The sequence below is a fragment of the Rhineura floridana genome, chromosome 10 (genome assembly GCF_030035675.1).
Source record: "Rhineura floridana isolate rRhiFlo1 chromosome 10, rRhiFlo1.hap2, whole genome shotgun sequence".
Taxonomy (NCBI): domain Eukaryota; kingdom Metazoa; phylum Chordata; class Lepidosauria; order Squamata; family Rhineuridae; genus Rhineura; species Rhineura floridana.
The window spans coordinates 15,404,546-15,419,615 of NC_084489.1; the positions used below are offsets into that span (position 1 = coordinate 15,404,546).

General features: G+C 47.9%; 1 protein-coding gene across 4 annotated transcripts in view; it reads right to left on the reverse strand.

Annotated features, from left to right (window-relative positions):
* Positions 1-15,070, reverse strand: part of GOLGA4 (golgin A4) — a 108,945-nt gene that overhangs the window by 50,891 nt on the left and 42,984 nt on the right. The gene's annotated exons all lie outside the window — the stretch shown is intronic.

A 15,070-nucleotide genomic window follows, 5' to 3' on the forward strand; every position in this document is an offset into this window, starting at 1 on the left:
CTATAAAGATACAGCAAAACGAGAAGTCAAGATTTTCTAGGGCAAGTATGGTAGCTCAAAGGGAAAGCTAATTTCCAACAAAGGACTGTGAGAGTCTGCCCAAATATTCTAAAAATATACTCATGTAAGACAGGGTTAAAATAATTGGTATCACTAATACTTTTTTAAAAGAAAAGTATGATTATTCTTTTCAGACAATACTTATTAAAAAGTGAAAAACAATCCAGCATCAAAAATGTTACCATCTCCCTATAATTTATATATATATATATATATATATACCTCAAAGCAGTTTACAAAAAAGTAATTATTCAAATGTGTCCAGAAAAGGCTATATAGAGGAGGATTTGCTTCAAGTACACTTTTAAATATCAAATTCATTTTCTTAGACCAAAATTAAATAATTTAACTACACTATGTACACATGAGGTTTGGCTTGCAAATTCCTATGACTTTTAGGACAATGAAAAAAACTTTAGGAGGACACACCAATATGCACAAGTATCTGAACTCATCCTTTTCTTTGAAGGCCACAGATGTTGCTGGATTATAACTCCCATCAACCCCATCCAGCATGACCAATGGCCAGGAATTATGAGAACTGTAGTCCACCAACATCTGGGGACCCAAAGGCTGGGAAGGCTGGTGTACACACTTACTTGAAAGCAAGTCTCACTGAATACAATTAAGAGTGCTTAGAAGCGCACTATAAATGAGACTTTTGGTCTTACCGTAAAAACGGTCTTCTCTGTGCATGTCAAAGATGATATCAGGTGGGTAAGTAGCGCCACCTAGCGGTTGAAGGCAGAAGAGCACTGTTGATTTTTGCAGGAACTTCCTGTTCTATGTAGCGCCCAGCTCAGTTCTTGATGACAAGCTAACTAGTACTGAGAGCATTGTCAGGAAGCACGATGTGAAAAGTCAAGCAACAGCACTCATACACTCTCTGCAAGAGGCCTACCAGGCACCAATGATTGCAGCCCAGCTCTCCTAGGGAGTGGCCTTGATATCATCTTTGATATGCACAGAGAAGACCGTTTTCACAGTAAGACCAAAAGTCTCTTCTCCTGTGCATGGAAAGATGATATCAAGTGGAACATACCAAAGCTGACCCATGTAGGGTGGGAATATTGCTGGGCTGAATTCATTTATAGCCGGAGAGAACATGCTGTAGCACTCTCCTCCAAAAGGCTGCTTCTGCGGAAGCATAGGTATTGATCTTATAGTGTCTAATAAATGTATTGGGAGTGGCCCATGTGGCCGCTTTACATATCTCCGTTAGTGAAGCATTTCTCAAGAATGCCGCCATTGTGGCTGCTGCTCTAGTGGAATGAGCCACTATCCTGGCTGGTTGCGCTAGTTGCAGTGAAGCGTATGCCAAGGTAATACATGCCCTGATCCACCTAGCAAGGGTGGAGGTTGAAACCTTGTTTCTTATTGAAGCTGGATGAAATGAGACAAATAAACTGTATGTCTTGCAAAAGGGCTTAGTTTTGGATATATATATTTTAAGGTTCTTCTCACGTCCAGTAAGCGCCACGCTTGTTCTGTGGGGTGCACAGGGTTAAGACAGAAGGAAGGGCGCACTAAGTCTTGCTGACAGTGAAAGGTAGATAGAAGAGACATTTGGTCTTACCGTGAAATCGGTTTTCTCTGTGCATGTCAAAGATGATATCAGATGCGTAACTAGCTCCACCTAGTGGTTGAAGGCAAAAGAGTACTGCTGACGTTTTACTGTAGCTCCGTCCCTGGTCTGCGCCTGCTCCGTGCTCAGTTTCCAATGACAAGCCCACGAAATCAGGCCAATAGACGCCACAAACAAGACAAGACAACAGTACTCATACACTCTCTGCTCCAGGGCTAACCGTGCTTATAAAGGCAGCCCAGCACTCATAGGGAGTGGCCCTGATATCATCTCTGACATGCACAGAGAAGACCGATTTCACGGTAAGACCAAATGTCTCTTCTCCTGTGCATGGAAAGATGATATCAGATGGGACATACCAAAGCTGACCCATGTAGGGTGGGAATAATGCTGGGCTGTGGTCACGAATGATCCTTGAGGACGTGCTGTAGCACCCTCCTCCCAAAGGCTGCCTCCGATGAAGCATAGGAGTCTATTTTATAATGCTTAATGAACGTATTGGGAGTGGACCATGTGGCTGCTCTACAAATCTCCGCTAGAGGGGCATTACGGGAAAAGGCCGCTGATGTGGCCGCTGCTCTGGTAGAGTGAGCTACTACTCCGGTAGGGTGAGCTAATCTTAGAGAGGCATAAGCTAATGATATGCATGCCTTAATCCACCTGGCTAGTGTGGACGTGGACACCTTATTCCCTAGGGAGGTAGGGTGGAAAGAGACAAACAAATTATCTGTTTTCCGAATTGGCTTTGTCTTGGAAATATAAACTTTAAGTGCTCTTCACACATCAAGAGAGTGCCAGGCTTTCTCTAAAGGGTGGACAGGATTCGGACAAAAGGACGGCAATACCAGCTCTTGCTGGCAATGGAAAGTAGACAACACTTTGGGACGGAAGGAAGGAACAGTACGTAGGACTACTCTATCCTTATGAAACATACAAAAAATTTTATGGACGGATAAGGCATTCAACTCAGACACTCTACGGGCCGAAGTGATGGCCACGAGAAACAAGACTTTAAAGGAGAGAAGACGGAGGGAAACCTGACTCAGAGGTTCAAATGGAGGTCTTTGAAGGGCTGATAAAACTTTATGTAAATCCCAAGTTGGGTAGCGGTGCACCGTAGGTGGTGCTGTTACCGTCGCACCCGAGGAAACATTTGACGAAAGGGTGAGATCCGATTGGATTATCCAGAGATCTGGAGAGGATTGCCGACAAGGCCGAAACTTGGCGCTTCAGGGTATTTGGTCTGAGGCCCAAAGATAATACGTCTTGTAGAAAAGACAATATCTGGTTGACCCCCGCCTTCCGAGGAAGAATTCCTTTCTTCTGTGACCAGGATGAGAAGGCCTTCCATGTGCTCTCAAATTCTGAGTGTGGAAGGGCGTCTAGAAGCCATCATAGTTTCCAACACTTGGGGAGAGATGCCTTTTTTCAAGAGTCTCCTCCGTTCAAGTTCCATACATGAAGCGCCCACCACTCTGGAGCCGGGTGGCGGAGCTGTCCCTGAGAGAGTAGGTCCCTTCGTACTGGAATCTGCCATGGTGGTTCCACCGACAGGTCGAGAAGGGCTGGAAACCAAGGTCTCCGTGGCCACCATGGAGCCACTAATAGGAGTGCCGATCTCTCGGTCCGAAGCTTTTTGATCACCCTGGGAATAACTGGAATCGGAGGAAAGGCATACAGTCTGCCCGGAGGCCACCGGGAAGTTAAGGCATCTGTCCCTTCCGCGCCTGGTGTCACATACCGGGAGAAGAATCTCTTCACCTGCCGATTGTGCCTGGTGGCAAAGAGGTCCACATGAATGTGGCCAAAACGTTTCACTATCTGACGAAAAGCCTCTGGGTGAAGAGTCCATTCCCCTTGAAGTAGCTTTTCCCGACTGAGCCAGTCCGCTTGGCTGTTGTCCTCTCCCTTGAGATATTCTGCCGCTATCGAGTCGACATTGTTCTCTGCCCACTGGAAGAGGAGAAAGGCCTCCTTCTGAAGAAGGAGGGAGCGTGTGCCCCCCTGACGGTTCAAATAAGATTTGGCCGACACATTGTCTGTTCTGACCAGCACCGCTCCCAACTGTCTGGAGGTCGCGTAGTGCCTGAGGGCCAGACTAACTGCACGCAGTTCGAGGAAATTGATCGGCAGAGTGGACTCCAGCAGAGACCATGTGCCTTGAACCACCTGCCTGTCGCATATGGCTCCCCAACCTGATAAGCTGGCATCTGATGTTATCAGGGTGTGTGGTGGATCCTGGAAGGGAACGCCTCTCGTTAGATTGAATTTGTGGGTCCACCAAAACAGTGACTGTCGAACCTGTGGTGACAGAGTTATCCTGCGGTGATGTCTGGATGCTATGTCGGATTGAAAGGGCAGAAGTGCCCACTGAAGTGTGCGGGAGTGATGACGTGCCCAAGGCGTCGTCTGGAACGTGGACACCATCAAGCCGAGAAGCGTTGCCAATTTCATCAGGTCTGGCGAGGGGGATGATAGGATATCCAATGTTACTTGTCGAATCTTGCTGACTCTGTCTTGGGACAAAGTGAGGAGGCCATGTAGAGAGTCTATAGTTGCTCCCAAATGTGTAATGCGGTTGGACGGAAAGAGATGGCTTTTGGCCTCGTTGATCAGGAAGCCATGGTCCTTTAGACAGGCCAGGGTGACATGGAAGTCTTCCCATGCCTTTTGAAATGATGGTGAGCGAATCAGAAAGTCGTCCAGATAAGGAAATATATGAATCCCCAGAGTCCTGAGGTGTGCCACCAGGACAACCACGACCTTTGTGAATACCCTGGGGGCAGACGACAGGCCAGAGGGCATGGCCTTGAATTGATAATGTTCTTGTCCCACCGCGAAGCGGAGGTACCTTCTGTGAGGGGGAAAGATTGGTATGTGTAGGTATGCCTCCTTCAGGTCGATAGAGGAGAGGAAGTCCCCTATCCTCAGCGCTTCCTTGATTGAAAGCAAGGTGTCCATACGAAACTTGCGGTATTTTATGAAGCGGTTTAGACTCTTGAGGTCTAACACAGGCCTGGACAGGTCTTTTTCCCCGATGGTGAAGAACAGAGAGTAACTTCCCAGGAACCTCTCTCCTGGAGGAACTTTCTCGATGGCTGCTATGTGCAGAAGATGGGAAACTGACCGCAAAACTTTGTCTCTCTTGTGTGGATTCGTTGATAGAGGGGATGGAATGAATCTCGCCGGAGGGGTGGAAGAAAATTCCAGGCGAAGGCCGTATCAAAGAGTGTGTAGGACCCACCGATCGGAGGACAAGTCCTTCCATCGGTGAGTAAACTGTTGGAGACGGCCACCCACCGGCGAGGCGGAGGCGTCAGAACTGACCTCTGTTTCCACGTGACTGGGATGTGAATCCATAGCGACCCGAAAGGTGTTGTTGGGACTTAAGCTGGCTGCGCTGTCTGTTCCAGAAGGGACGGCTGGAGCGGGCGTCCTTCTGTCTTCGAAAGGAACGTGAGCCCCGAAAGGAGTGCGACGGAAAATATGGATGGAATGACCAACGAAAGGCTCTGCCATCATCCCTTTTCCTGGTGGATGGCATGGACTTTTTCTTTTCCTTAGTTTCCAAGACATGCGCGAGGGCGGTGTCCCCGAATAATGTGCCTCCCACATAGCGTTCCGAGGCAAGGTTCGAGCGAGCTACAGGGTCTGCTTCCCAGTGACAAAGCCAAAGGGTTCTTCTCGTGAAGACCCCTGCCGTCAGTGACCTTGCTGAGAACTGCATAGCATCCATGGACGCGTCTGCCATGAAGGTAACCGCCCGAGAGACCTTCAGCAGAGATTTGCGCACTTGGGTTGGATCTTGCTGTGGGTCATCCAGCAGGTCCTCCAACCAGAGAAGGGAAGCTCGAGCAAACACTGAGGAGGCTGCTGCTGCCCTGATGGAAAGCGCACTAGCCTCGTGAACTCTTCTAAGCCCCTGGTCCATCTTACGCTCAGTGGCATCCTTGAGGTGAGCATCTGAGTCTTTCGGGTTCAAAGATGGGTTCAGGAGATTGACTATAGGCGCGTCTATGAGCAGGACCTTCAACTGATCCATGAGCGGTTGTTCTAGTGTATAATACTTGTTGGCGATGGAAACTGACTTTTTGAATTGTAAAGGAAGGTCAAATTCTGATTTGAGCACCTTTGGAAGAAGAGAAGGAAGCTTCAACACTCTCGACCTAGGTTTTGGATCCGGACATACTGCTGACACTCTCGAGGTGGATGGAGTAGGAGGATCCTCTGTAGAGGTAAGGGTAAGGGCTTCCATCGCCTTGCACAGCAGAGGAAGAAAATGAGCCTCTTGAAATATCCTGGTAGATAGAATCTCCTCAGATTCCGACTCCCCACTCCATTCCTCCTCATCCAAGACAATCAATTCATTTTCTGCATCCATAGGCTCCTGGTCAGGGAGCTGTAGATGTCTGCCTTGAGATGCCGCATGGGGATCTGGAGATAAGCGGCCAGGAGGAGGGCGAAGATCTGTCCTCGAGTGATCTGTAAGTGGATACCTTGAGGGGTGGGGGCCTGAAGTATTTTGAGAAGACAAGTCCCTGGCTAGATCCAATAAGAGAGCCTCTCTAAGCTGCTCCTTAAGCTGTTGAATTGAATGCGCTGACAGATGTAACTGAACAGGGCAAGCCTGAGTATGAGAAGAGTAGAGCCTATGCCCTTCAGCAGATTGAACCTGTTGAACAGGGATTGGTTCATCCAAAAACCCAGCAAATGTGTCAGGAGAGGAGGTAGTAGAAAAAATAGCATCTAAGGGAGGCTGGAGCTGGCTGCCTTCGTCATCAGAGAGGGGTTCCAGGTCTCTCTGGTCCCTTGTATGGTGTACAGAAGCTTGACCATCTCTACAAGTTCGCTTATGTGGGGCAGATATCCTGCCTTCTGTAGTCACCCTGCCCGCCAGAATCTGAGCCTCAGCCACCTCGTGCCTGACGGTAGAGGGGCGGGCTGCCGCTACTTCAGAATGATCCCCCGAGGAATGAGCCTGCTCCAATCCCAGGGTGGGAAGGGGCTGTGATACTGTGCCTGTTGATGCCATGCGGGGAGGCGGCTTTAACCCCTTTGAGAGGTGTTTCGTTTTGTGCGTGGCTTTCCCCATCGCGGGCACACACTGCGGGACTTATAGGGTTAATAAATGCTGCTAGTAAACAACCGGGCGAAGCTTGCAATTTAACAGGGGCCGGCGTCTTCCCCTCTATTGCTTCTGCGCGTCTACCTCCTCTCCCGCTACAGAGCAGGTAAAAACGAAAGCCGCTCGCAAACAGCAAGAAATAACTGGGTGTAAGCCTGGGTATCGAGCCCTGGGAAGGCTGCTGCCAAGGTTGAAAACCGCCGACGCTGCAGCCTGGTGAACGAGGAGGAACGTCAGCGAAATTAGTTAAAGAGGGAGTCTGAATAGGTCGACGGCTGCCAGAGCCGCGGGGAGGGGCTGGCTGTTCCTCGCCACGGGGGAAGGTCAGAAGGAAAGAGACAGAAGGAACCCCTTTGGTTGTTTGTTTAAACTATTACAGAAGGAATAAGAAAACTTGGAGGGAAAGAACAAGAACGAACTCACACAGAAGATCCAAACAACAAAAACGCTACAAGCCTGAATCACGGAGAGAATCCAACCACTTTTCTGTGAGGCAAAAGAGAAACTGAGCACGGAGCAGGCGCAGACCAGGGACGGAGCTACAGTAAAACGTCAGCAGTACTCTTTTGCCTTCAACCACTAGGTGGAGCTAGTTACCCATCTGATATCATCTTTCCATGCACAGGAGAACCTTAGGACGAAAGGAAGGTACAGTACAAAGTACTACCCTATCTTTATGAAAAACACAGAAATTCTTATCTACAGGCAGGGCATTCAGCTCAGAAACACGACAGACTGAAGTAATGGCCACAAGGAACAGAACTTTAAAGGACAGTAAATGGAGAACTTGACTTAATGGCTTGAAGGGAGGTTTCTGTAGGGCCATTAAGATCTTGTGTAGGTCCCAAGTCGGGAAACAATGGACGGTAGGTGGCACCTATAACGTTGCCCCTTGAAGGAAACAGCTTAAGAATGGGTGAGAACCCAGTGGCTTTTCAGGAAACTTAGATAAGATTGATGACAAAGTCGAAGCTTAACATCTCAAAGTGTTTGGCCTGAGTCCCATTGTTAAGCTCTGCTACAGGAATGAGAGGATCTCTTTAATACCTGCCTTACTTGGATTTACGCCTTGTTTGTGCGACCAAGACAAGAAGGCTTTCCATGTGGCCTTGTATATTCGAACGGTAGAAGGGCGCCTGGAGGCCATCATTGTCTTCACAACTTGCCTTGGAATGCCTTTCTTTAAGAGACGTTGCCGTTCAATCTCCACACAAGAAGAGCCAGCCAGCCAGGATCCAGATGGAGAAAATGTCCCTGTGATAACAGATCTTCCCTGAGAGGAATTCTCCATGGGGGACAGACTGATAGGTTGATGAGTTCCAGAAATCAAAGTCTCCTTGGCCACCAAGAAGTCACCAGCAGAACCGTTGCCCGTTCAGCTCGGATTCTCTGGAACACTTTGGTAATGATTGGGAGAGGTGGGCTGCAAGAGCATCTACTCCCTCTGCCCCCGGCATCTCGTACCTGGTGAAGAATCTCTTCACTTGGTGGTTGAGGCTGGAGGTGAAAAGATCTACTTTGATCGTGCCAAATCATGCCAGCTTTGCCTGAAAGGCCAGAGGATGTAACTTCCATTCCCCTTGATGTACCTTCTGCCGACTCATCCAGTCTGCTTAAATGCTGTCCTCCCCTCCGAGGTATTCCACCGTGAGCGACTCCAGATGTTCTTCCGCCCACTGGAAAATGAGTGAGGCTTCTCTCTGGAGAAGGGGAGAGTGCGTGCCCCCGACGATTCAAATGAGATTTGGTGGACACGTCTGTCCTGACGATCACTGCCCCCAACCTTATGGTGCGTGTGAAGTGTGTCAGTGCCAGGCAGATTGCTTGAAGTTCCAGCAGATTGATTGGAAGGCTGGCTTCCTCCTGTGACTATGTTCCTTGCACCATCTAACCCTTGCAGATGGTGCCCCTGCCTGAACGGCTGGCATCCAACGTGATCCCTATACGTGGGGCATCGTGGAACGGCACTCCCTTGAGAAGATTGGGTTCGTGTGCCAATCACAGTAGAGACTGATGAACTGCAGGTGACAATAATGCTTTCTGATGCTGCCTGGCTGCTATCTTGTTCTGGAATGGCAATAACACCCATTTCAGGGGGCTTGAATGGCGACATGCCCAAGGCGTCGTTTGGAAGGCTGCCACCATCAACCCGAGCACTGAGGCTAGGTGCATGAGGTCTACTGGTGTGGAGTCATAAGGTGGGATACCGCAGCTTGTATTTTGTTGATTCTGTCCTGTGCCAGCCGTATTGTCCCCTATTGTGAGTCTATAGTGGCCCCCAAATGTACAGTGCGACAGGAAGGAACTAACTGGCTTTTGTTCTGGTTGATTAAGAAGCTGTGGTCCTTCAAGCAGGCTAAGGTAATGTGCACATCCTCCCAGGCCTTGCTTAGTGATGGGGACCGAATGAGGAAGTCGTCCAGGTAATGAAATATGTGGACTCCTTGCGTCCTGAGGTGGGCTACCAGGGTAACCACGATCTTCGTGAACACCCTGGGGGCAGACAAGCCGAAGGGCATGGCCCTGTATTGAAAATGGTTGTTCCCTACCATGAACCAGAGATAGCGTCTGTGTGTGTGGGGGGAAGATGGGGACATGTAGGTAGGCTTCCTTCAAGTCAATTGAGGAGAGGAAGTCCCCTTTTCTCAGCACCTCCTTGATTGAAAGCAAGGTTTCCATGCGGAACTTGTGGTATTGAATGTATTTGTTCAGGTTCTTGAGGTTGAGTACCACCCTGAATGGCCTATCTTTTTTCACGACAGTAAAGAAAATGAGTAATCTCCCAAAAATCTCTCCCCTGCTGGGACTGGCTCTATTGCTGATATTTGGAGCAGATGGGAAATCGCTTGGAGGGTTCTTGCCCTTTTGTCGAGTCCGCGAGGGAGGGGAGGGGACAAACCTTGTTGGAGGGAGGGATGTAAATTCCAGCTTCAGGCCATTTCTGAGGGTGCATAAAACCCATTGGTTCGATGATGTGTCCCTCCATCACTGAGGAAAGCGTTGGAGGCGTCCTCCCACCGGAGGGGTGCTGGCATCAGAATTGATTATTGTTCCCTCTTGCCTGGGTTCCAAACCTTGGTCTATTGGGAACGTATGGTTGCCCCTTTGCCTGCGGATGTTGTCTGTACCAGAAAGGGAGATTGGTGCGGATGTTTCTAGCTCATCCTGATGTACTAGAATTCCGAAAGGACTGTGGCTATGAATATGGGTGGAAGGCTCTTCGAAATAGCCTTCTGTCCTCTCTTTTCCTGGAGAAGGATACAGATTTCTTCTTGTCCTTGGATTCCAAGATGCCTGTTAGTGCTTCGTCACCAAATAACTTGCCTCCCACACAGGGCTCAGAAGCCAGGTTAGAATGAGCCATAGTATCTGCTTCCCAGTGACACAGCCATAGGGTTCTATGGGTGGAGCCACCCGCTGCTAACAACCTAGCTGCAAATTGCATGGCATCCATGGATGCATCTACCATGAAGGTCACTGCACGGGAGACTTTTAACAAGTATTTGCATGCTTTGGCAGGGTCCTGTTGTGGGCCATCCAGAAAGTCCTCTAGCCATAAGAGAGAAGACCTTGCGAAGACAGAAGATGCTGCTGCTGCTCTGATGGAGAACGCACTAGCCTCATGTACCCTTCTGAGGCCTTGGTTCAATTTGCGTTCAGTCGCATCTTTAAGGTGAACATCTGAGTCTTTAGGATTCAAAGATGGATTTAGAAGATTAACTATGGGTGCGTCTACTAGTGGGACTTTCAGCTGGTCCATGATCTGTTGTTCCTGGGTATAGAACTTGTTAGCTGTTGACACCGACTTCTTGAACTGTAAAGGAACATTGTACTCCGATTTGATTACTTTAGGTAGTAATGCAGGGAGCTTGAGCACCCTGGATTTAGGTTTTGGGTCTGGACACACAGTCAGAATCCTGGACGTTGACGGAACGGGAGGATTGTCAGGCGAGTGTAAGCTGAGAGCCGCCATTGCCTTGCATAAGAGGGGGAGAAAATGGGGTTCTTAGAAAATTCTGTTGCTTGAAATCTCTTCAGATTCTGATTCCCCACTCCAGTCCTCTTCGTCTAAGACAATCAATTCATTGTCTGGATCGACAGGTGTCTCCTCTATAGGTTGAGCGTGCCTACCTTGAGCGGCCACACAAGGGTCAGGTAACTTGTGTGCTGCAGGAGACTGCAGGTTGGAAGATGATGGGATTTTTGAGGAAGAACCCTGTGTTGCCTGCGTTCCCTGCATGCCACTAGGGAGGTGCTGAATGGAGGATGCTGTGCCAGAGAGATCCCTGGTCAAATCCGCTAACAGGGAAGCCCTGAGCTGATTCTTCAACTGTTGAAACATGTGATCTGAGAAATGTAGTTGAAGAGGCTGAGTGTGTGCACAACAGGGATCATATGCCTCTCCTTGTAATTGGTGAGCGGAGGGAGAAAGGGGGGTTGGAATCCTTCCCTTCTGTAACGTGGATGGTCTGGTGAGAGGCAGACATATCTATAAAGCCCAAGAAATCCTCAGGTGAGGATCTGGTAGAAAAAACTGAATCCAAGCCAGGATGGGCTTGTATGCCTTCTTCCTCAGACAATGACTCTTGGTCTCTTTGAGTCCTGAAAGCAGTGCTGTGTGAGTCCCTCCCCTCGTCTGCATTATGATCGCCAGGAGCTTGCCTGGTCTGAGCGGTCTGCCTGTCTGTCATGGGCACCGCGCCATCTGAAGCCACCCTGCCCGCTATGTTCATTGCCTCAGCCACCTCCAGCCTGTTGGAAGAGGGGCGGGCCATGGCCGTCTCCATCTGGACATTCGGCCCAAAGGAAAGCCGTGAAGCCTGTCTGGGTAATGGTGGTGGCACTGCTCCTAGTTTGGGCGGGAGCGGCTTGGCTTAGGAGGGTGAAAGGACTCCTCCTGGGGCTTGTGCAAAGAGCGCTGCTGCTGTGAGGCGAGAAAGGAGCGTTGGTGCCTCAAACGTTTCTGCCAGATTCCATCTCCACTGATAATGAGATTGGCGGGGGGGGGCGGTAACAAGCTGGTCCGGGTGAAGGGGAGATGGCTTTAAGTCCTCCCGTAGACCGTCCCTTACAACTTCCCACCCCTGCATGGTTCTGGTGGGCAAGGGAGATAAATCCCTTTCTTGTTTTCCTCATGCCACAGAAGAGCTCCGGGAGAGGGGGGGATTTTTTTTGTTTTAAAACAAGGGGGGGTAAAGTCAGAGGAGGAAACAGGAAGGATATAAGACAATACAAAAGACAAATATACAGGCCTGAACATAGAGCAGAGAGAGCGATCAACCGTTGTGTGTGCAGGCATAAGAGAACTGAGCTGGGAGCTACACAGAATAGGAAGTTCCTGCAAAAATCAAGAGTGCTCTTCTGGCTCCAACTGCTAGGTGGAGGTACTTACCCACCTGATATCTTTCCATGCACAGGAGAACAGAAGTAAAAACTTCCAATATACAAAACATTCCAAAGTGAATACTCCAGAACACAATATACAGTGCCTGGCAAAGTAATCAGACCCCTGACCAATGCTCTCATATTAGTGAATTGCAAATGGTACTTTGTAATTTTGTTCTGTATATTTTATTTTGAAACACTGAAACTCAAAATCAATTATCATAAAGTGACATTGGTTTTATGTTGTGAAATGTTTGTAAGAAACGAAAAAACTGAAACATTTTGCTTCTAAAAGTATTCAACCCCCACACATTAATATTTGGTAGAGTCACCTTTCCTGCAATAACAGCATATGTACCAGCTTTGCACACAACATTGGAGGGATTTTGGTCCATTCTTCTTGACAGATTCACTCCAGGTCGTTCAGGTTGGTTGGATGTCACTTGAGGACCTCAATTTTCAAAGAGCGCCACAGATTCTCAATGGGAGCAGGATCAGGACTTTGACCGGGCGACTGTAGAACATTCATCTTTTTGTTCTTGAGCCACTCCAATGTTGCTTTGGCCTTGCGCTTGGGATCATTGTCCTGCTGAAGTGAATTTCCTCCCGAACTTCAGTTTTTTAGTGGACTGAAGCAGGTTCTCTTGCAGTATTTCCCTGTATTTTGCTCCATCCATCCTTCCTTCAATTTTAACAAGATGCCCAGTTCCTGCCAACGAGAAGCATCCCCACAGCATGATGCTGCCACCACCATACTTCAGTGTAGGGATGGCATGTCTTGAGGAATGGGAGGTGTTAAGTTTGCAACAAACATAGCACTTTGAGTTTTGGCCAAAAAGTTCTATCTTGGTCTCATCTGACCACATAACCTTTTCTCACATCGCAGCAGGGGCATTCTCATGGATTCTGGCAAACTCCAGATGTGCTTTCAGATGGTACTTTTTGAGTAAGGTTTATTTCTTGCCACTGGCCCATACAGGCCAGTGTTATGCAGAGCTCTTGATATGGTTGACTAGTGCACCGTTACTCCAATCCCACCCACTGAACTCTGTAGCTCCTTCAAAGTGATGGTTGGCCTCCCTGTGGCTTCTCTCACAAGTCTCCTGTGATGCTCCTGTAAATGTTGTACAGTAATTATGGTAAGTGTCGGTTTTGTAGGGTAAATGTGGTAAGTAGAGTGAGTGAGAGGGGGGAGTACATGTGTTGGAATGTTGAGGAATGCTGAGTTGTGATTGGCCAAGCATCTGGGTGATTGAAGGTATAAATGTGAGAATGATACTTTGGTTGGTTAGTTGTTGGTTCTGTGTTTTGGAGGGGTGGATTTGTGGTTAGGCGGGTAGTGAGGCAGGTTTTAAGACTAAGAGATATAAAGAGAAAACTATTATATGTAACCACACGCATGTTGACTGAACTTATAGTAATCTTGTTTATTCCTTGTGTTATTAAATAAATAGTTTTGGTTTAACACGCCTGATTCTTGGCTGGGATATTACAGACCAGAAGGGTTGGCAGAGCAAATACCAAAGCTGGGAACAGTATCAATGGTGGCAGCAGTGAAGGGATAGTGTAACAGCAGCAGGTATCCAAAGCAACCCAGGGATGTAATCTTTAAAGGCAGAAAGATACAGGGGGGTTGTGACCTATAAGTGCCCAGACACTACGTAGCAATCTGTGGAGGAGACTAAAGATCCATTACGAGACCAGACCGCAGGTGGGGGTCTGACATCTCCTTGTTTGAGCACCGAGTTTTGAGGGACGCCCTTTTCTTGGCAGTGCCTGGGTGGTGTGATGCAGCTTCCACTTTCTCACAACTGATCCAGCTGTGCTCACTGGGATATTCATGTTGTGTAAATTTGTATATTTGTTAGCAGAGCAACTCAGCGGCCTGAAATGCGTGTGTGCCAGTGTGTGCGTTTACCTAAGTAGCAGGCTTTTACCCTGCATTGTGATCACTGAGACTTAAGACTTAGTAAAATAAGAAAAGCTACTTTATTTATAGAAATACATATTAGATAGAAAGGCATACCTAGTTCTAACTAAGTTGGAGGCACAACGCCCAGGCTTGGAGGTTGCCCTCATGGCTTAGGAGAGAGCATAAACAAAGGTGTCTCTCTCAGACAGTTGAATAAGAGAAGGGAGAAAAGGGCAGAAGGAGGAGAGGCAGATAAGCTTCCCTAAGACTTATCAGTCTAATGACGGAAGGAAGTCAGTCAGAGCATCACAGGTAAAGGTAATCAAGCCTAGCCACTTGGAGGACCCTAACTCTATCTCCCTTCTGGAACACAAACAAAAGGACAAAACAGGAGCGGCTGTTGCCCCACTTCCAACAATCCAAACACTTGGATATTATTTTGTACCCTTTTCCTAATCTATGCATTTGTATTACATTATCTCTCACTTCTGTAGAATGCTCTTTGGTCTTCATTTTCGTTCAGGATCCTTCAACAGTGGTAAGGTAATTGCGTCCTCGATATGGCAAATTTTTTCATCTGTGTAAACTGGGAGATTCCACAGCACAGGGGTATAATACTTATGCAAGCAACATGTTTCAGTTTTTTATGTTTCTTACAAACATCTGCCAACATAAAACCAATGTCACCTTACAATAATTAATTTTGAGTTTCAGTGTTTGAAAATAAAATATCATACACAACAAAATTACAATGTACCATTTGTAATTCAGTAATATGAGAGCATTGGTCAAAGGTCTGATTACTTTTGCAAGGCACCGTAATGTCCAAGACTCAATGTTCTGTACCAACTTTGACTTAATAAACCAAAATATGGATGAGGCTTTTGCCCAGACATGCAGACCCAGCACTTCTCCCTTCAGGCATGACCAATGAAACCAGGAAGGCTCAAATTAGCTATAGTTTCCTGTTGTATCCATACCAGGAAATTATGCTTGTTGAGGG